The sequence below is a fragment of the Eleginops maclovinus genome, chromosome 4 (genome assembly GCF_036324505.1).
Source record: "Eleginops maclovinus isolate JMC-PN-2008 ecotype Puerto Natales chromosome 4, JC_Emac_rtc_rv5, whole genome shotgun sequence".
Classification (NCBI taxonomy): domain Eukaryota; kingdom Metazoa; phylum Chordata; class Actinopteri; order Perciformes; family Eleginopidae; genus Eleginops; species Eleginops maclovinus.
Window position 1 is genome coordinate 6,032,001 of NC_086352.1, and position 22,361 is coordinate 6,054,361.

Genomic DNA, 22,361 nt, shown 5'->3' on the forward strand with positions numbered 1-22,361 from the left:
TATTAACTCTAATGGATAATTATACGTGAACACACTGTTGTCCTCACCCCAGTGTCCTTAAAATGAATATTGAGCCCATTGTTCACACATCCTGACACTGAAACTATAAAGACATTTGCCTCCAGAATGTAGTAGAGTTTAGTAGAGCGGAGAGCATGAGCAGTTTTGGCTCTGAGCTACAGACAGGGAAATGGAATAGCCCCGTTATACTCTGATATGATTAACACGCAGCTCTGCAAACCCCCAATCGAGGAAGAATCCAACGATGCGCAGCTATTTCGGGCCAACAAAGACAAATCTTTTCAAAGCGTACAAAATGGAAAATTTCACTCTGGAAACCTCGAGCCACTAGTGAAACAACAGATGCACATGGAGAAATGTCTCCTCTAACGTCAGGCTGAAAGAAAATAGTAGGATAGGATAACTTTGAGAGGAAATGGTAATTGACGGGTAATCTACTTTGTAAGACTTGATGAAACACACCTGCAGGTAGATTAAAATAACTGCATTTTTTGCACTCCTATTTGTAAAATCGAAATAAATGATCTGTGTATCCTTAAAATGCAATGAAGGCAAAACTGGCTGTGATGCAGAAAGGTACTTTTCCTTATTTCAAATATGGGTGTATCACCATATTCCAAGTGGATTTGACAGTTTGTGTTAGAGGGACAATTCCAAATTAAAATTCATATTAAAAATCTAATTTCAAAATCTAATTTTATCCAATTCCCAGTTCCAGTTCCAAATTCAAATGCAAATTCAAATTCAAATTCCAAATCCTAAATGGACTTGTGTGCTGACAGTCCTGGAGGGATAGGACCATGCTTGGAGGGAAAAGCCACACTAGGCTAAAGGCTTTTCTACACGACAGTATTACTACTCTTACTTTGCTCAGTAAAATCTCAGTCAGATTTCCACCACTGCTTAAAACCCCTCCAATAGACGATGGGACTACAACAGCATTTCATTGCACAGCCCTGTAGACAATAGATGACCGTCGTATCCTTGAGATGCGCTCAAGGTCTCAAAGTGCATTCAGAGAGAGACGCAGGATGAAGGATGAAGTGGTGTTGTTTACTGTCCGTCACTGTGTCAGGTTGTCGTGATAAACTGCCTCCGCTCTAAAACCCCGAAGACTGCCATCAATCATGCGGCGTGTTTTCAGTGGAGATAAACAGTGTTTGTGGGGGAAATATAGGACAAGGGGAAGCAGTGGATGCACACAGTCACAGAGAAACCAGGTCATCTCATCAGCTGTTCGCTTGTGTTTTTCTCACGGGCTTGTTGAAGCACTAACCTAAATCTGGGGGATTTTCAGAAGAGCTGCTGCACTTTTCTCCCTCTCTCTCTTTCATGCCTTTCTTTCTGAGCATCAGCTCTCGAGGCAGTGGAAAAGGAGACGGTAGGCACAGTGTGATGGCAACATTTGCATTTCAATTTCTACGACGCTCCCCTACTTTTTGGTATAATTGCGAAGAACTGAATAGCAGAAAGGTGAACCCAACGGTGAGCCCTACAGGAGGAACGTGCATGAAGGAGCAGTAACGGACAGCTGAAAAGATCTCAACACATCGTGTGACATTTCTTCGGTCTCGTTTTGCACTTCCTGCCTCAGCAGTGAGGGTAACGGAGGAGATATGAAAGCAGGGGCGGACATGTCCTCCTCCAATTCCCTGTGTCCCTCCTCTATTTGCACCAGACTCGCCCTCCTGTCTCCCGTCTATGTTATCTGTGCTTTATTTAAATTAGTTCAACAGTAGGTCAGAACAGACGCGGCTTAACACTTTATTTTAATGGCTTCATAATAATCTCTGTAATTATAAAACAGAGAATGACGACTTCCATTCTGTCCATTCCAACTGAGGTCTGCTACGAGAGTGTATGAGGGCCATTGTAGTTTAAAAAAACATATAGAAATGATGGAGCTTCAATGGGAGTTATATTCCAAGAAAGAAAAATAGAACTAAAGTCATAAAAAATCACAAATGTATGGTTCTCTTTCTCCATGTTGTAATATGTGAAAGTCTTTTATCTGCAAGGGAAAAAAACACATTTCCAGAGGAATAAATCACAAAGAGATGGTAAAAAATGAAGTGTGTGTGTGTGTGTGTGTGTGTGTGTGTGTGTGTGTGTGTGTGTGTGTGTGTGTGTGTGGAGATTGCCACCTCTCCACAAAGACTTAAAACATCATCGAGGAGAGAACTAGGACGAACAGGAGAGCAGCAAGCTGAGTGACAGGTGTGTGTGTGTGTGTGTGTGTGTGTGTGTGTGTGTGTGTGTGTGTGTGTGTGTGTGTGTGTGTGTGTGCCTGTCTGAGGGTCCAACATTTCCCTACATCAAAGCAGAACCATGTTTCATTATTCACTGGATAGAGGCAGGTCAACATTATTAATGCAACAGCACGTAAAGTGTGTGTGTGTGTGTGTGTGTGTGTGTGTGTGTGTGTGTGTGTGTGTGTGTGTGTGTGTGTGTGTGTGTGTGTGTCTCTGGTTTTTGTTATTTTCTATCCTGCTCAGCTGTCCAATACTCTTGCAGCAGTTGCTCTCAGTGAGCGCCAGATGAATATGTTTTTATACATATTTCTCATTTCATTGATCTAATAATACGACTGTGGCCATCTGGGGTCCCATCTTAGTATAACAGAAGACATGCACCTTAAAAAACACTCAGGAAAGAGGCTAAATGTGATTATTACACAACACCGCTGCAGGTTTAAGGTGCAGACGGACCTTGCATCCATTGCCTGTCTGTAAGGACACTTGCAGACACACTTGGATTTGAAATCTTCCAACGCTTAGATCCTTCATCCTCATACTTTTCTACCTATTTCATGGCTTACATAAGAACCTATATGTTGACTGTTTGTAAGTTAACGTTGTTTTTATTTCTTCAAAGTGTCTTCTCTATCATCTCTATGACATTGTCAGGCTGATCTGAGGCTGCTCCGTGCATTCAGTGGTGATTGCATTTGTATTTTTGAGGTACTTATACTTTTACTGTTTGCTTTTGAAGGGTTTAGTGTGTTCCATAGGTTTTGGTGCATGTAAACGGTCTGCAAAGGCTCAAATCCCTCCAGTAGAGGCACAGAATAGAAATGTCAATTAACAGAATCTGGCGCCTTTAAGATATTCAATTCAATTTGCTTTATCACCATTATGACACACAGTACTGCCAAAGCATTTCTACAGATACACGTCTGAGAGTATATTGCTGTGTTCTTAAATGTGTATTTTATGTCCATGATTTGAAGAACTACATTTGCCAGCCTTAGAGATTATGTTAACACACAATGATATTAAAGGAATAACCAGGTAGAAAAATGGTCTGGGATGATTCTGAGAGATGCACCGCTCCGATATAATTCCTTTACGCTTTCAGTATCAGTCAATATACTTTAATAGATCGCACTCATGCAGATGTGTGTAGCCTCTTAGAAAACACTTATCCTGGCGTCAGAGAGTCTGTCGTTAAGATGGAGAGACTGATACCTTTTCAATTGCTCTCACACACACACACACACACACACACACACACACACACACACACACACACACACACACACACACACACACACACACACATGGCCTGTCAGTACACTTTAACCTCTCTGGTCCGGACGAGCAGAGTGATATTTATTTATATAATCAAAGCTGTCTCAGTCAGACTCAGGAGTGAAACGCCTCCACTCTCAGACAGCATTCATGCTACATCAGGGACAACACAACGCTGAAGAACAGAGCTTTTGCATGTAGTGTTTCTGTTTATGGATTCATTCAAATGTAGTCTTCTTCAAAGCAGGCTGTGTCTACGGTGGCCGACAGGTGCTAACGTGCTACAACGGCCCAAAACATCAGGAGAAACGTGCTGCAGCTTCAGAGAGGATGCAGATATAGAAACTCAAATCAGAACTCCTGCAGAAACATCTGCAGCAGCTCTTCAACACATGCAGCATCTAGAGAACATTCAGCAGAGGAAACATGAGCAGTTTACTAAAAGCTGCAGAAACCAAACGCTGCAAGAAGCTCCAACACAACGGAGACCAGGGGACACTAAAGAGAGACGCACACAGCTGGAGACCAGGGGACACTAAAGAGAGACGCACACAGCTGGAGACCAGGGGACACTAAAGAGAGACGCACACAGCTGGAGACCAGGGGACACTAAAGAGAGACGCACACAGCTGGAGACCAGGGGACACTAAAGAGAGACGCACACAGCTGGAGACAAGGGGACACTAAAGAGAGACGCACACAGCTGGAGACCAGGGGACACTAAAGAGAGACGCACACAGCTGGAGACCAGGGGACACTAAAGAGAGACGCACACAGCTGGAGACCAGGGGACACTAAAGAGAGACGCACACAGCTGGAGACCAGGGGACACTAAAGAGAGACGAACACAGCTGGAGACCAGGGGACACTAAAGAGAGACGCACACAGCTGGAGACCAGGGGACACTAAAGAGAGACGCACACAGCTGGAGACCAGGGACACTAAAGAGAGACGCACACATCTGGAGATCAGGGGACACTAAAGAGAGACGCACACAGCTGGAGACCAGGGGACACCTAAATTTGATCGTAAATATCTCGGTTTCTTCTCCTCTAAGGTCTCATGGTTCTGCTGTCTTACATAACACACTTCAGTAAAATCCTCTCATTGATATTTCCTTTCTCTTGGATTTATTTGCATTGCATTTGATGCTGAGGTAATCCAAAAAGGACATGTATTATAACTCTTTATTACCTAAAGAGAATATTAATTCAGTCATATACCTACCATTACATGCAGACGGCCAGCAGTGCACAAACTCCGAGGCTGCATGCTGACCTATAAACAGTAAACACACTCACCAAGACGTGACCGGGCCAGAGAGCATTATGGGAGCTGGAGGGCTGAACTATTCAGACAGAAAACCCACCACTACATGCCTGGCTGCTAATGCACCACAGCAACACACACACACACACACACACACACACACACACACACACACACCGGAAATACGAAGAGGCTTTAACACACACAGGATCTAATATTAGAATAAAATAGTGAGGATTTGCACGGACAATAAATTAGAGCCTGCAGTTGTTTGTTGGCGTGGATGCTTAATAATCTCAGTTGTACATGCATGCGCTGTCGGGTCACATTTTTTATATAGCATTTCACTTCGAAACAACATATATTGACAGAGTGACATCACTCTGTAACACTATTGGCTAGCGCTCTGACAGATTGTACTACATACTGATATACACCTGAACATCAGCAGGAGAGGACTCTTTAAAGTAGAGACTCTACATACTGATATACACCTGAACATCAGCAGGAGAGGACTCTTTAAAGTAGAGACGCTACATACTGATATACACCTGAACATCAGCAGGAGAGGACTCTTTAAAGTAGAGACTCTACATACTGATATACACCTGAACATCAGCAGGAGAGGACTCTTTAAAGTAGAGACGCTACATACTGACATACACCTGAACATCAGCAGGAGAGGACTCTTTAAAGTAGAGACACTACATACTGATATACACCTGAACATCAGCAGGAGAGGACTCTTTAAAGTAGAGACTCTACATACTGATATACACCTGAACATCAGCAGGAGAGGACTCTTTAAAGTAGAGACGCTACATACTGATATACACCTGAACATCAGCAGGAGAGGACTCTTTAAAGTAGAGACACTACATACTGATATACACCTGAACATCAGCAGGAGAGGACTCTTTAAAGTAGAGACTCTACATACTGATATACACCTGAACATCAGCAGGAGAGGACTCTTTAAAGTAGAGACTCTACATACTGATATACACCTGAACATCAGCAGGAGAGGACTCTTTAAAGTAGAGACACTACATACTGATATACACCTGAACATCAGCAGGAGAGGACTCTTTAAAGTAGAGACTCTACATACTGATATACACCTGAACATCAGCAGGAGAGGACTCTTTAAAGTAGAGACTCTACATACTGACATACACCTGAACATCAGCAGGAGAGGACTCTTCAACAATCTGTACTGAAACTAAAGGCCATCCTCTTTATGAAGTTGCAGAATGTATGTTTTAGTTTAAAGAGTACCTAAATGCATGTACTGTTTTTCATGAGGACAAACTGAGCTATAGGGCTGTGAGTCATTTCGGTATTTCACATTCAATTACTCTCTGTTGTTTCCATCTGTGTTGCCACGTTGCACCAATGACTTGACCATGTTTGTAGGCTAGTTGTGAAACGGGGTCTTCTACTTCATTATACTCATTTTGTTATCACATGATCCCCCAGATATTTGACACTGAGAAGGTTTTCCAGTAAAATGTCTTCAAGAAATGTTTTAGAAATAATATCTGGGGTTAGTTTTTAGCATTAGAACCACTTTCAGCTCCGTCCTCCTGATGATGGTTTTATATAAGGTATGAAACCTCACACAGCGCTGGGTCCGTGCCCACAGCAGCGCCTGCAGGGACAATATGGCCTCGGAGAATTAAAGCCTTCCCCACGGAGAGACAGGAAGCGCACAGAGAGGGAAATCTGCTGCGGAAAATCACTGAGGAAATCTGAGGATAAACGCCCTGAGAGTGGGGACACGACACTGGGAAAGGACCACAGAATGGATGTGTCGGATGCAGCGGTAGAATGTCATAAAGCACATTTAATAAAGTCCTTTTTCATACTGCTTTACACCTTCATTTAAGGAGCCAATATTGTGCTTTTTACCCTGCTGTCTGATTGTAAGCTAAAACCAAACGTAATTCAACGTAAAGTGTATATATAATTACAGGGTAGTTACTAACAGCAGCAGCATGTAAAGGAATTCAAACTAGCTCAACCTTTTCCAGCTGTCATAGAAACACTAATGCATCAATAATTATAATCCAGTTGGTATATGATTTTACAAAATGGGCTATTAAGCATATATTTTGATCCACATGCTTTTGTGTAGTAGTTGGGATTTTTACAAATGAGTATAGCTACCTTTACCTCATGAAAGATCTCAGTCCTTCTCCCACCTCAGGTTATTTTAGATATATGTTTTAATCCAAAAATGAACTATTTTATCAGAGTATGCATGATAAAAGCAGCGGCTCAGTCAGTAAGGGCTTGGAGCAGGAGGTCGCCGGTTCAAGTCCCCGAACAGACGTGAAATATGGAAAGTGGACTGCTACTTGGAGAGGTCCCAGTCACCTCCTGCTGTGGTGCCCTTGAGCAAGGCACCGGACACCTCCAATCCCCCCTCCCCATTGCTCCCCGGGCGCTGCGCAATAGCTGCCCACTGCTCCTAGTACTAGGATGGGTTAAATGCAGAGGACACATTTCACTGTGTGTGCTCTGCAGTGACAGTACAGAGGGTTTCATCCTCCGACTCTAAATAGAAAATTAAACTCATTAGAATAAATAATATGCAACGCGTGTCTTTTCCTTGTTTTGTTTTTAAAGGCAGTGAAGTGATGGTTCTAGACCCAAAAACGGTTTAAGCTGTTTGTATTTACCCACTTATTACATCAACAATCTTCATGTCATGTGTAAATATTTTACATTTTGAAATGATCCTAATCTGTTTTGTCTTTTGTTATTTATTTTAATTATTATTTATGTTTAAATATTTATTATTATTATTGTTATTGTTATTAATTGTTTTCATTATTTTGTTTTTATGATTTTATTTTATTCATTATTTTTATTATTTTATTTTATTCATTATTTTTATTATTTTATTTTATTCATTATTTTTATTATTTTATTTTATTTATTGTTTTTATTATTTTATTTTATTTATTATTTTTATGATTTTATTTTATTGATTTAGCCGCGTTGTCATAGGTCTTGGCTTTTAATTGTATATTTTGTCTGTACTTAATAAAACTATAAATAAATGACTTTTAAAACACAATATTAAGGTGTATAATAAGAAACAGATTTTGCCGCCCAGCCCTGGCCCCTATTTTATCTCCCAGCATTCCTTTGTTTCCTCTGAGCAGGGATGATGAAGCAGATCGCTTTCCTGACATTTCATCGTTATATAATCCAGAGGAGAGACCGACAGATATGGTGGGCTGGGATTGGGTCAGATTAACCAGGAAGTGGGAGCTATAGAGAGGTGGAGGAAATCAACATTTAAGGAGTGTTTTGATCTGAGGATCGTATATGAAATCATGCATCTGCAGCCACTGTACACGAGAAGCACGGCGGGGTGCTGGAGATTCAAAGCAATCATCTGTGGCCTGCAGGGATAATCACTGCAAAGCCCCACTGTCCCATTCACTGAGGATAAAACCCACTGGATTAATCTACACACACACACACACACACACACACACACACACACACACACACACACACAAATGCAGAGATGCCTCACACTTACATAACACATGGACCACTCTCCCTCCCCTTCTCTCTGTTACTTTCCCTCCCTCTCGTCCATGCTTTCTTTCAGCCTGTCTCTCTCTCTCTCTCTCTCTCTCTCTCTCTCTCTCTCTCTCTCTCTCTCTCTCTCTCTCTCTCTCTCTCTCTCTCTCTCTCTCTCTCTCGCTACCACACTAAACCTAGAGGGCACACACACTCGCACTGTCCACCGCCCCCTCCTTTTCCACCGTTTCTCTCCTCACATTCGAATGGACACCTGTCAACATGATGCTCTTTACATGCTGTTCATTTATACACTAACACGTACCTTGTGCTGACAGGCGCATATAGCCCACGTATGAGAATAGATAAAGGTGCATATACGCATACATTTATGCGTGTGGGATGAATAAAAGACATGGTAAAGCTACTCAGAACACACACACACAAATCCCCAAGCAGATCCATGTGTTAAGTAGCTTATGCAACTCTTTGCAAAAGAAGAACTGCTTGCAGGTTTTGACTGATGGCAGATAAACACCCTGAATCCACTTTGAAAATCTTCCCTTCAGAGGGGTCATGTTACCACAGATCGGCCATGTCATCCCGATCGATACGACGGGATATGCATATCACCGCTTCCAACATCTGAAGTGCTGAGAGCATCAGGATCAGAATACACCGTGTCTGTGCAGATTCATGACACTGCGTCTGAGCGATGGTTCACTGCTTTTCTTCTAAAGCAACGTTACGTAACTATTGCACCTTAAAATAACAGCTGCAAGATCATTTTGATGCTCCACGCACTTGTAATGAAGAAAATGGAGCCTCTTTGAGTCCCGCTCTGCTGTGACAAAGCCTGTTCTTGCACCGTGGGACTGTGTGGAGCGAAGTGTTTAAGGCTTCGAGACACTAAGTGGATTTTTTTCCTTCTCATATTTTGGATCACATCTCTGGGGTCTACAGGGTTTTGGATAACTGGACTTAAACTCACACTGTACATTTTACTTTCATATTCAATTGAATATTCAATTCCTTACACACTTAGTGTATATATAATATCCTGCTTTATATTTTGTGTACATTGACTCCAAATGTTTCTTAAATCTTAATCTCTACATGTATGTATGTCTGTTGAATTCCAACACAGAGACAAAATGTCAGTAATTTATAGAATACAAAAACAAAATTCATTAATTCATTTGACTGGTAGACATACCTATAAATAATAACACCAGAAAACTGATAATGCTGCAGTGGTCTCCTCATTTTTTCCACTCTTTTAATTTGAATGTGCACCAAATTGGGATCATTAAAGAACTTCTCTTCTCTTTTGATGGACGGACAGCTTTAGCTACTTAATGAATGCTAACTCATGCTAACATTAGCAGGCATTAGCAAGTTAGCTGCTAGCTCAGTCAGCGGCTACCTCAGTCAGCGGCTAGTTCAGTCAGCGGCTACCTCAGTTAGCTGCTAGCTCAGTTAGCGGCTACCTCAGTTAGCTCCTAGCTCAGTTAGCTCCTAGCTCAGTTAGAGGCTACCTCAGTTAGCGGCTACCTCAATTAGCGGCTACCTCAGTTAGCAGCTACCTCAGTTAGTGGCTACCTCAGTTAGCGGCTACCTAAGTTAGCTACTACCTCAGTTAGAGGCTACCTCAGTTAGCGGCTACCTCAATTAGCGGCTACCTCAGTTAGCGGCTACCTCAGTTAGTGGCTACCTCAGTTAGCTGCTACCTCAGTTAGTGGCTACCTCAGTTAGTGGCTACCTCAGTTAGCTGCTACCTCAGTTAGTGGCTACCTCAGTTAGCTGCTACCTTAGTTAAAGGCTACCTCAGATAGCGGCTACCTCAGATAGCTGCAGGTGAACCACAAACCAGGCTTTAATATTAGCGAGCCATCTATATCTTATATGGTAGCACTTGGTTGAGGTTAGCTTGTGTTAGCATAGTTGTCACGTTACAGCTGTCTATATTTGAGAAAGCGGTGTAAAAGTGAATCGTCGGGAAGCTAGATCTCAAAAGTACCCATTTCTTCATGATGCTGCCATTTTGATTTTTATTGTAAACAAACAACAAACATCAACATGCCTTATGTGCTGTCCCTGAGGGTGTGAGAGCGTTGCTACATGGTGCTACTAGTGTTCAAAAACTCCACACGGTACGATAATGGACATTACTTAAAATCATCATTGGTCAGCTGGCCGGCTCCGTTGTGACTAAGAGATATCCTGCCTTCTTAGCATATCACGTACAATATGTTGGAGCACAAGCCCATACGAGTGCGAGTGTTACATAGTGATGTCACTATGTTCCAAAAGTAAACAAAGGATTCTATTTACATGCACAAAAACCTATACGACACACTACAGGAAAGGAAGAACCCCAAAACACATAACAAGGCCTTCATCATTTATTCTTTGGTCAGTGTTTGACTTTTTGTAGTCAAAATTCTTCTATAATTTGCTACAGCTTCTCACCCATCAGCACTTTAAATGTTGCCTAAATTACATAAATATTGCCTTAACGAAGATCTGACACAAGTGACGCAAGAAAACCCTGAAGTAATGTGACTCAAGTCAACACCTCTGTGAGCAGCACAAATAATTCATCTTACTCTGAGCACACACTGTGGGGAGTCAAACACATCCTGCAGGGCTTTCTAAAAAACATCTGCTCCACCCTCCCAAAAAAGGGGAATTAACTAAACATGACAAGTCTATGTTGATGAAGGATGTGCCAAAGAACATGTCAAAAACAAATCTGTAAATACAAAAGACAAAGGCAGCCAAGAAGCGACTGTAAATGTGATTTCGCTGCTCATAATTTTAAGTGAGCGACACGCAGTGAAGACAAAGGATTGTAATCACGGTGCATTCGTTCATTTGACTGTTCTTCTACCATCTGGCACTTTAGTGGAAGATCAAAATGCAATTCAGAGTGCAAGAAGAACAAGATGAATTCCTAACAAGGGGAATAAATTAAACTGTGTAACTGTGAAAGGAACAAGTGTGTGTGTGTGTGTGTGTGTGTGTGTGTGTGTGTGTGTGTGTGTGTGTGTGTGTGTGTGTGTGTGTGTGTGTGTGTGTGTGTGTGTGTTTTCGACAGATGAGGCTGGTGGAGATTTCTCACCAATATGTGGGCTGGGTGATGGATGGGTGAGTGACGGGTGCCGAGGAGGTGGTGGTGGGGGGGGGGGTTTGCTCAGCAGGAAACCGATTACTTTTGTGCACCCTGCGTTCATCGTCACTATCAGATAAACACCTGCAGACCGAACACAAGAAAAGCCCAAAATAACCACTTTTAAGACACTCTGTAGCTCCTTTATAGCCCAACATTAGCCGCCTTTAGCTTAGCGGTGGAGACGTGAAGTCATGTGACCGTGATGTAGTTCCTTTATAGCCCAACATTAGCCGCCTTTAGCTTAGAGGTGGAGACGTGAAGTCATGTGACCGTGCTGTAGTTCCTTTATAGCCCAACATTAGCCGCCTTTAGCTTAGCGGTGGAGACGTGAAGTCATGTGACCGTGCTGTAGTTCCTTTATAGCCCAACATTAGCCTCCTTTAGCTTAGCGGTGGTGACGTGAAGTCATGTGACCGTGCTGTAGTTCCTTTATAGCCCAACATTAACCTCCTTTAGCTTAGCGGTGGAGGCGTGAAGTCATGTGACCGTGCTGTAGTTCCTTTATAGCCCAACATTAGCCGCCTTTAGCTTAGCGGTGGAGGCGTGAAGTCATGTGACCGTGCTGTAGTTCCTTTATAGCCCAACATTAGCCGCCTTTAGCTTAGCGGTGGTGACCTGAAGTCATGTGACCGTGCTGTAGTTCCTTTATAGCCCAACATTAGCCGCCTTTAGCTTAGCGGTGGAGGCGTGAAGTCATGTGACCGTGCTGTAGTTCCTTTATAGCCCAACATTAGCCGCCTTTAGCTTAGCGGTGGTGACGTGAAGTCATGTGACCGTGCTGTAGTTCCTTTATAGCCCAACATTAGCCGCCTTTAGCTTAGCAGTGGTGAGATGAAATCATGTGACCGTGCTGTAGTTCCTTTATAGCCCAACATTAGCCGCCTTTAGCTTAGCGGTGGTGAGATGAAGTCATGTGACCATGCTGTAGTTCCTGTAGTAACATTCTGCAAAAATACATCTTCCCGGCAGCACTGTATTTGTTATCTAACTTCGGCTCTTTCTATTAAACTGGAGCAGAAATCTGAGAAATAAATAACCGTGGAAATGAACTAAAGGCTGAACGAGGTTGCAGGTATTTTCCTGGTCACTTCCTGTCCTAATTCAAGTATCTGTTTACTCTATGCTTACAAACACCAGGCTGCAAAATCACAGATCTGCTTAAGCGTCAGTCTGAGCTCTTCGTCCTCGCTGACATTCCCGTAACACAGGACGGGAAGCAGGAAGGGTCAAAGGTTTGCATGTTCATCCAAACATTACTTAAATAATAATCCACATTTTTCCAATTATTACTTATATTTAAGGCTTGTTTGAAAATGTTCCACTATCAGTCACAACATTTCCTAAGACTTTTGGGTGAAATTACCCTTTTGTTGATCGTTTTAAACAGAAACACTGTCCTTCATTGAGTCCGAGCTGCAACTACATGATTTTTAATCCCCCACATGGAGAAACAGGAAGAAAATTGCTGCCAAACTCACAGCCTGCCAAACAACAACAACAACAACAACAACAACAACAACAGTGTTTTGGCTTTCGTCCAACCAAAAAGTACACACCTCTGCCAGAAAAACAGGCAGATAAAAAGACATATAAATCTGACTTTTCCTCCAAATAAAGCCCTAAAGCGAGGGAATCATTAGCGAGGAATTCTTACAGACATTACTTCATGTGCCCTGCCCTCCTTCTGCATGATTTCACAGCCATAAAAAACTTCTACGCAGCAACAAAAAAAGTAAAGGCGTGCATGCTTCCACCTTATGAGAGGAAAATGGAAGATTTGTACATAATATATGAAAACTACAGCTCTGTTTTGACACGTTTGCATGTTTTAAAATAAGGTGAACTTAGAAAAATGACTGGAAATTGTTGTTGTTTTTTGTCTCACCTGGGCACTACTTTTTATTTATCTTGGGAATTTGTGCACAAAACATCCTCCAGCGTAAATGCCCAAAAATATGAATTTACAAGAAAAATATGACAAAAATGTAATGTTATGTGGCTAATTTTGCCTTTAACTTCATATATATTAATTTATTTAAACAATACATCTCTAAAACATACATGTATACATTAATTTGACGAGTATTGATTTATTTATTGACTAAAGAGTGGATAAAATACGGCACATTTGTGGAAAAAAAGGCTAAAACGGCACTGATTTGGCACCAAAATGAATGAAAGTCGCACAAAACACAGCTGGTTTATACAGAGGGGAACGTGTAATCAGATAGATGTATAGCATGCACACTTCAACTAATTACTGCTTCAATTAATCAACATTTAATGGCCATTTTCATCTATTTTCTGACTGCGCTTTTGCTCCGGAGCTGTCCCCGGTGCTGAAACGTCTCTCAATCCGTCACAAGGCTCCAGAGCCCCGGGGTTAAACCAGAGGAAACCTGGGACACTGCTCCAGAGAGAGGCTGCTTTATCCTCTCATTTAATCCAGACAACAAACAGTTTCTTTAATCCTGTAATATATTTAAGACGGACAGAAGGTCCGCGTGCAAAAGCAGAAAGAAAACACCAGAAAGTTCCGGGATTTTCCGCGGAAAAATGAGACTCAAAACCAGCAGTCGCAGGAGGAAACTTGACCCAGCAACCTCGGGGTGAGGAACAAGCGACGACACTTTAAATCCGACACAGATTTTAATGGATTATTATAATTTGACCCTGGTGTGTGGTGTGTGTGTGTGTGTGTGTGTGCAGCAGGTGAGTCTGTAGGTTTACCTGGTGGAGTTTCCTCTGCTCGGCTCGGTTTGATGTGGCTGTTTTTCTTCAGTTTCAGGGGAAATGTGGCTCCGTGCTGCAGCTCTCAGGGACTGAGATGTGGATTATTAAATGGAAATACACCCCCCGCACCCCACCCCCCTCACCATGAGGGGAGAGAAATCACACACTTCCTGTTAAGGTTTTACAAAATAAAAGCATGATGCGTTAACCAATTTGTTAGATAACGTGGATCTATCAGAATCAGAATTATTTTATCTGTCCTGCAGCAGGGGAATGTACGGTGGTAAAAAAAGGCATGCAATAATACAAAAGAAGTACACATTGGTAATCAAATTAAATACAAATAAGTAAACAACCATGGCTTAAATTCAAAATATCTAATAGACATAAATAACATATTAAGTGTTGAAGCCTTATCAAAATTCAAGCTTTTGGGACCATTTATTATTTAAATGCATGTTTTTTAATACAGTGATTATTTCAAATTACAATTGGTTTATTGCACAATATTATCACGTTCAAAAACTGCAATTAAACAGGAAACATATTGTTGTATTCAAACTGTTATCTTAATTGTATACCAGATGTCTTTATATATGTACACCTTTATCTGCCATGGAAATAAATACATTTAATTTATTGTTTTGGTTCTTTAAGTGAAAGATTTTAACCCTTTTTTCCCTGATTACTTAAAATATTATAATATTACATTCTAAAAATATGTATTAAAACATGTTTTACAATAAAGGTTATTTAAGAATAAATAAAGGTAATTATATCGTTCTAAATTTCTTGTTTTGGATTTAAGATGGACCATTTCAAAGCTCAATGTGAAAATAACAATAAAAAATAATAATTATGATTTACATTGTTAATTATTGTGAGGGCTATTATTATTTAGATATGTGTTGTCTTACCATAATACGTGTGTAAGTATTTTATAGGATGTAGTGTTGCGCTTTTACATTTTATAGTGTTCAATATATTGTTCGTCTTTAATAAAATCTTCTAGACAACCATAGATAAATTCAACATCTAGAATCTCAAATCTATAATTATAAACATTGCAGCACAAATCATTAAGTATTTTAATTGTCATTAACCTCCTAAGACCCGAGCTGTTTTTTTATATGCATTTTTTATTTCTCTTTGCTATTTGGGCTTATTGGAACCTGATAAGTATAAAAACTAAGTATCATCTTTTGACATGATGTACTTTTAGAGAAAAATGATGTCCACATATGTGGACACTGGGTCTGAATTTCCATAAAACACATTAAAGTCACCTTTTTGTAATAGAGTGAAAAACTATTTTATTTCAACCTTGAACACAGCAGTTTTTTCAACTTTCAACTATTGTATGTGTTTTGAACATCATTGTGAAAAAACACAAAATGAAGAAAAACAAAACATTTTTGCCCCCTTTGGAGAGTCACAGTTACAGTATGTGTTATGTGAAATTTTGCATTGCAGCAGTGTGTGTGTGTGTGTGTGTGTGTGTGTGTGTGTGTGTGTGTGTGTGTGTGTGTTGTGCTGCAGTGTATGTGTGTCTATGTGTGAAAGGCTGTGTAACAGTTGCGATCGCCTTGCAAGCACAAGAACACTTTGCAGGTCACACAACGCACTCGGGTTCTTCCAGTGCAGCCTGCTACCCTGCAGCGCGCCGCGTTCTTCAGGCTGATCATCTCTGGGAGATGGGCATTCGCCCTCCTGCGGACCGAGACATGGGGCACTGCCGTCACAGGACGTTTGTTCCCTTGATTTGAGTTGTCTTCTTCCTCTGACTGTTCAGAGAGGTCTGCATGGCTTCCTTGACCGTGATGCTGGGCCAAGAGGGTCGTAGCAATTTCTGTACGGAACTCAAGGAACTGCATGATGCTCTTCTTTGGTGCAGCACATATTGCGAGGTCTTTGCGGTAGAGTAGCCAGCTGTTACCTAAAGCCAGATCTGTGAAGTGCATTAGCATCCGCATCGTCCACTTCTTAGTACGGGCACTCATGCGATAGTAGCTAATCATTCTATCGATCAAATCCACTCCACCCATCTTGAGGTTGTACTCACGGACAATGCTTGGTCGCGAGACAGTCACATACTGTTTCAATTTCTTGTCCCAGCGCTGGCAGGTGTCTTCAGGCTCTGTGCCATGAACAACAGACATCATCAATACTGGTTTGTTGTCATACCACTTCACTACACACAACTTTCCGTCTTCAGTGGAAAGTTCTGATGAGGTACCTCTTCCTGTGTTTTTCATGGTTTTGTCAGAGGGTAGCTTCTCCTTCGCGCCAGCGAGTCTGTTCTTCATTATTGTACCAGTAATGTACATCTCCTTCTTCATCATTTGTTCCACACCTCGGATGCTTGTGAAGAAACCGGTCACAATACACTTTTGTGCCACGATGCAGAGTTTGACACAGACGAGCCAAGACTAAGCCTCCCAACCCCAGGCCCACCTCTTCTTCGACCTGCTCAAGCAGTGCACCTGTACCTTGATACAGATCAAAGTCCAGCACAATGCCATCTGCTGTAGCACAAACGAAGTTCTTGATGCCAACTGGGTTTGGCTTCATTGGCAGATATTGTCTGCATGGACAGGCTCCTGTGAAAGGAATCATCTGCTCATCAATAGATGCGCATTCAGGTCGATTCTGAGACTTGCAGGGATGAACCTGTATCTGTCCCTGTCCCTGAACCTGTCAACAAGTGTTGTAAATAAGCATTTTGCTTCCTATCCTTCACCTAGCCCTTAGGCCCTGCCTAAAATAAACAAATATCCACTGGGTCTTGGCTAACCATTATTTGCACCACGGAGAGATTTACGTCCTCTGCTGTGCTCAGTGGGCTGAGGAATGGGGTCCTCATCATCACTACTGTCATCCTCATCCTCACTGCTGCTTCGCTCCTGTGTTCGGGGTTGGTAATTGGCATCCAGGATGGGATCATCGTTGTCAGACAAGTCTTCCAAATCTGAGTTGTCTCCATCATTTAGCCAAAATTGCTCCAATGCTGTTTGCACAGAAAAACGCTCTGGAAATAAAAACATGAAAAAATCAAATACAAACCAATGTCATTTATATATGTATGTATTTCTTTGTTATTTATTTCACTGGGACAGCTTTTCAACTGCACCAGAGATAGCTATAAACAACTCTAGCTATTAGCTATAGCAAGGCACATTTTTACTAGCATATTAACATTTTTAACCCAACTAATTTATGTATTTATGTATGTATTTAGTTATTTAATTGTTATTTATTTCATTGGGACAATGTACAGCTTTTTAGCTGCACCAGAGTTAGCTATAAGCTATTTTACTCGTGCACATTTTTGCTAACATATTAGCATTTTTGACCAACCTAAGTCCCAATGTACACATACGTGTACATCATGTTTAGCAGCATACCAAATTGTTATTTTCACACATTTTTTGTCAAATTTGCATGTCATGACAAACATACAATGCTTTGATAAATATCTAAATCAGAAAAAGCCTTGAAATATGATAGGACTTCTTACCTTGTCGAGGTTTGTGTTTGGAGCTGCCACTTGAATTATCCCTTGTGTTTGCCGCCATTTTTAATTCTTACCGTAGTGTGTTGTACTCTTCTGACACAACCAGATGACAGTGTAAGTGTCCACATACTTGGCCATGAGGCAACAGTTCAGCAGAATTAACGACTGTGGTCATATGACCAAAAATGTGATGTCCACGTATGTGTACGCCAGGTCCTAGGAGGTTTTTAAACCTTTGTGTCATCAACATCTTTTGGTGGCTTTTATTTTGATAGGTCAGGCGCCTCACTTCCGGCCTCATCATGTTTAATTTGATGCTGCTCACAAAATGGCCGCGCCCTCTGATGTCACAGGGAGGGGATAGAAGATGTTTTACTGTCAGGCATCTGAAGAGACAACAGCTCTTTTTAAATCCTACAAAAACGAAATAAATGTAATAAATCATTTTGATTTAAAACACATAAAATAAGGTGTTGTGTGTGAGAGAATGGATTATTAAAAATCCACTTAAGGTAGTGCTGTGCTTTTATTGCGATGCTTTTTTAAATATTATTTTTCAATATTATTTTTGAATATCCTTAAAAATTACGTTGTTCTCATTATGAGACACTATGACAATGTATGCAGTTATAAATAATATTTGCCAGCATCAGATTGTTTGCAAGGGCAAGTTTTTATATAAAATACGGAAATATTTAATATTGGGGCAAAAGTAGAGGATTTATTATTTTAGTTTAAGATGTTTGTGATATGAATTTGTGGTAATTTAGTCTGACAAACAGAATATAATAATAATAATAATAATAATAATAATAATAATAATAATAATAATAATAATAATAATAATGTTTAATATTTCATGTGTTGTTTTTTTATTTATGTATTTCATGTAATTTATCTTAATATGTAATCTGTAAAGTTTCTCTATAGATAAAACTTATATAATATTGCATTATTATTATTATGGAAAAATCTATTTAAATAATAAAATATTTAAGTAAAACATTTAAAATAGTTTAACTTAATAAAAGCTTTATTTTTAACATGAATTCAATTTTAACTCAGAATTAATTGGGTGATTTAAAATATAGGAAAGAGAATTTTAAAACTGTCAAAGTGTCTTTAATTTTGTCCCAAACTGCTGATTATTTCAAGTATTTATAATGTGCATTTTTGGTAGTTCTTTCTGAAAGCTTACCTCCAAAAGAGGAAGTATGAAACATAATTAAATGTGCAGAAAGATGTTTATTAAGGAGAGAGATTTTCAACAGCACGCTTTAAATCTGTTCCTCTTCCTCCGCTCATTCTTTACACCACTGACCTTTTCAATCCTGCAGAAAATAACCTGACGGGAACATTCAAAGGGCAAAAGTTCTGCAGGTAACCATCAGACGCACACACACACACACACACACACACACACACACACACACACACACACACACACACACACACACACACACACACACACACACACACACACACACACACACACACACACACACACACACACACACACACACACACACACACACACTGACCCTCTGATGGCTTTTGGTATTTGAACAGCTGTAATGATAGCAGGAATCAGTGCTTCAGTCCGAGTCTCCTCTTTCAATTCAACTCATTTTGATTCAGTTCAACTCAAAATGTTCTTCTGTTGTTCACACACAGCCGCCTGTAGCTGGTCGATACCAAAACAGGAGACAAACAACGTCCTCACGGCAGTAACAACTCTAATAGTGGGATGTTACATGCACTGGTTCACTTTGGGAGATATTGAACTTTATTTCTTGACGCTCTTTAATGTGTCAAGTGTAGATCACTTTGAATTGCCTTGTGCTGAAAGGTGCTACATATATAAACTCGAGTTGCCTTGAGCTGCCGTCCCTGGCCTTGCCTTGCCTTGCTTTAACTTGAGTTGAGTTGCCTTGAGTTGCTTTGCTTTGAGTTGAGTTGCCTTGCCTTGCCTTGCCTTCCCTTCCCTTGCCTTGCCTTCCCTTGACTTGAGTTGCCTTGCCCTCCCTTGAGTTGAGTTGCCTTGCCCTCCCTTGAGTTGCCTTCCCTTGAGTTGAGTTGCCTTGCCTTGCCTTCCCTTGCCTTGCCTTCCCTGGACTTGAGTTGCCTTGCCTTCCCTTGAGTTGCCTTCCCTTGCCTTGCCTTCCCTTGAGTTGAGTTGCCTTGCCCTCCCTTGAGTTGAGTTGCCTTCCCTTGCCTTGCCTTCCCTTGAGTTGAGTTGCCTTGCCTTGCCTTGAGTTGCCTTCCCTTGCCTTGCCTTCCCTTGAGTTGAGTTGCCTTGCCCTCCCTTGAGTTGCCTTCCCTTGAGTTGCCTTGCCCTCCTTGAGTTGCCTTCCCTTGAGTTGCCTTCCCTTGAGTTGCCCTCCCTTGAGTTGCCTTCCCTTGAGTTGCCCTCCCTTGAGTTGCCTTCCCTTGAGTTGCCCTCCCTTGAGTTGCCCTCCCTTGAGTTGCCCTCCCTTGAGTTGCCCTCCCTTGAGTTGCCTTCCCTTGAGTTGCCTTCCCTTGAGTTGCCTTCCCTTGAGTTGCCTTCCCTTGAGTTGCCCTCCCTTGAGTTGCCTTCCCTTGAGTTGCCCTCCCTTGAGTTGCCTTCCCTTGAGTTGCCCTCCCTTGAGTTGCCCTCCCTTGAGTTGCCCTCCCTTGAGTTGCCCTCCCTTGAGTTGCCTTCCCTTGAGTTGCCTTCCCTTGAGTTGCCTTCCCTTGAGTTGCCCTCCCTTGAGTTGCCCTCCCTTGAGTTGCCTTCCCTTGAGTTGCCCTTCCCTTGAGTTGCCCTCCCTTGAGTTGCCTTCCCTTGAGTTGCCTTCCCTTGAGTTGCCCTCCCTTGAGTTGCCTTCCCTTGAGTTGCCCTCCCTTGAGTTGCCCTCCCTTGAGTTGCCTTCCCTTGAGTTGCCTTCCCTTGAGTTGCCTTCCCTTGAGTTGCCCTCCCTTGAGTTGCCTTCCCTTGAGTTGCCCTCCCTTGAGTTGCCCTCCCTTGAGTTGCCTCCCTTGAGTTGCCTCCCTTGAGTTGCCTTCCCTTGAGTTGCCTTCCCTTGAGTTGCCCTCCCTTGAGTTGCCCTCCCTTGAGTTGCCTTCCCTTGAGTTGCCCTCCCTTGAGTTGCCCTCCCTTGAGTTGCCTTCCCTTGAGTTGCCTTCCCTTGAGTTGCCCTCCCTTGAGTTGCCCTCCCTTGAGTTGCCCTCCCTTGAGTTGCCTTCCCTTGAGTTGCCCTCCCTTGAGTTGCCCTCCCTTGAGTACACGTGTAGTTGCACCACTAGCTTCTCTGTATTTTGGTAACATTCCAGGAAACCTTGAACACAAACACAGATTGTCTTTCTGTCAGAAACAAACTGGGGAACTTTCAATTTGATGTGGGTTGAATATTTTACCCAGACGTTCAAAGGCAGTTGTGATCTTGCATCATTAGTCACATTTGAACTTGCAGCTCGTCTTCCTCGCTTACTGTCTTTCCTCTCCGTGTATTTCGGGAGTCTTCAGTATTCATGTGTCGGGCCTTGTGGCGTTGCAAAATGAATCAGATTATGTAAGGAGTGAGCGACTGCAGGGGCAAACTGCTCATTCAGCGAGGAGCGTCTCAAAGAGGCTCTCTGCGTGCACGGGGACACTAAGAGGACACTTTAGCACGCTTCATATTAACCTGCAGGATGTGTATAAGATGCATTGAAGCGGTGGACATATAGAGAGCCTATTGATTTAAAATAGATATCAGCTTCAAAATCCTTGTTGTGACACATCAGAGACAAAGGCTTTTAGGGAGGGAATTTGGGATGAAAAGTCAAAAGCCATGATAATAAAAATGAATCCAACCTGTTTTAGTGAGTGATCAATAACTGAGGATAAAGAGAGAGATTAATCTGGAAAAGCAGGAATAAGTAAAGTGTGTAAACAGAACGAGATAAAGGAGATGTGTGGAACATACCATCACTATATATCAGCAGGGTAGCAGTGTCATCATGCTCCTGTCTTTATCCTAAAAGAGTTCAACATTGCAATTAAACGTGTCCTTCTAGCCATTTATATGTTTGCAGTGTTTCCTTTAAATGTAATTCATCGTGAGTTCTGCACTATTTATTAACGCTTTTTGATGGTTCTTTAGTTTTAAAATGACTGCAAAAACGTTTTATGGTCAAACTCTTCATGTGTTTCCTGTGCAATACTCTAAAGCAGATTTGAGCCTTTGCAGAACATTGACATGCACTAAAACCTGCAGGAACGTGTTGAAGATGTGAAATATTCCCCTTTAAGTGGCAGTAAATAAAAACCTCTGTGCTCTCTGCGTGCAGACGTTGTGTTTATGTACAGCAGTAGATGTCATCATGTGATCCGTGTTGTGTCTTCATGTTTAAAATTAGGAACATGTTACTGCACATGTGCGGAGAGCGACATGTGATACTCCCCGAGGAGAGAGCAGAGAGGATCATGGTCCAACACTCAACACGCCATCGATCCCGGTTAATGGATGTGCTTCTGCTCCACATCCCTCTCTATCATCACACACACACACACACACACACACACACACACACACACACACACACACACGTAGTATTAAGGCTTGTTTTTCTT

The 22,361-nt window shown here is 41.7% G+C and overlaps 1 protein-coding gene across 2 annotated transcripts in view; it reads right to left on the minus strand.

The window, feature by feature from the left end:
- The window catches only part of LOC134863647 (synaptosomal-associated protein 25-A-like), a 53,068-nt gene extending 38,580 nt beyond the window's left edge, over positions 1-14,488 (minus strand). For both annotated transcript variants that reach the window (XM_063882280.1, XM_063882279.1), the window contains exon 1: positions 14,269-14,488. The gene's annotated coding sequence lies outside the window, so the exon portion shown is untranslated. The remainder of the gene's footprint in view (positions 1-14,268) is intronic.
- Between the last annotated feature and the right edge of the window lie 7,873 nt (positions 14,489-22,361).